We start from the raw sequence: 1,234 nt of genomic DNA on the forward strand, positions 1-1,234 counted from the left end.
GTGTGTGTGAGATATAAATGTACATTTGTGGATCACATTTGTTTTCTGATTTTTCCAAATGTCTGCGATGATAGGTGACAATATGAAGTTAAGAATCATATCCCTTGGAAAGTTACTTGACTTTGGGGGCTTCATTTCCTCATCTATATAAATCGCTGGAGTCCTGGTGTGATGCTACAGAATAAACTAAAGGCAAGTTTGGCAATTCAAATCCACCAGCCGCTCCTTGTAAACCCTATATACAGGGTCACTATGAGTCAGAACTGACTTGACAGCACTTAGCAACATGAATGGTTGTATGTATTTTATAAGCTTGTTGTAAGGATTAAATGAGATAGAAGTGACTAGCATAGAATGTGTCATTCATTGTCCTAGAAAGACAAATGCTTAAAAGCCATCCTTCTTCATGTCTCGTACAGCAAAGCATTTGAGCACATTGTTAAGTCATTTCTTAAACATTTCTTGGAAGAAAAGCACCAGTGTTATTTTTATATTTTATAATGAATGAATGTCAACATGGCCCACAACTTTCCTTAACAAAAAAGCAAAACATGTTTAAACTCCCACTAGCCTCTTCCGCCTAGCTTAAATTGAATCGGAGTTATCATGAAGGCGTATTTACGATATCTTTTCAGCTTTATCTGCTGCTTTCTTCTTCCTCCAACTAAACTGCCCACTCAGTGTCCTTAAGATTCACAAGTTACACAGCTTTCTTAATACCACCTGCCCACACCAAATTCAGAATTCTGTTTTGTTTTTTAAAGCATGTATCTTACATTCAAAGGGTCTTTCATGGTGTCCATGAGATCAAAACTATTTTCATTGTACAAGATGTCAATTCCCCTTTTTATTCTGTAGACACCTGTCCTGATGGTGTAAAAACCATGGTAGATGAAGCTGCTGGCACCCTAGCACGATTCAGAGTGCCATGTGCTTGGAGCTTTATTAAAAAAAAGCTAATTTCACTTAATGTCTTTGATGAGGCAGTCAAAATCATTACTTTGATTAATCTCTGCCCATGAAAACATTTTTTAATATTCTGTGTCACTAAATGGGAAGAACACCTCAAATGCGTGTGCTCCCTACTGTGGCTGCTGCTGAATCAGTCCTGACTCACAGGGACTTTAGATACAGTTTCTAAACTAATGTCAATAAAAGGAGCTCTGGTAGCATAGTGGTTACGAATCGGGCTCTGAACCACAAGGTCAGCAGTTCAAAACTACCAGCTGTTCTG

Source organism: Chrysochloris asiatica, unplaced genomic scaffold (genome assembly GCF_000296735.1).
Source record: "Chrysochloris asiatica unplaced genomic scaffold, ChrAsi1.0 scaffold00031, whole genome shotgun sequence".
In the NCBI taxonomy this organism is placed as follows: Eukaryota; Metazoa; Chordata; class Mammalia; order Afrosoricida; family Chrysochloridae; genus Chrysochloris; species Chrysochloris asiatica.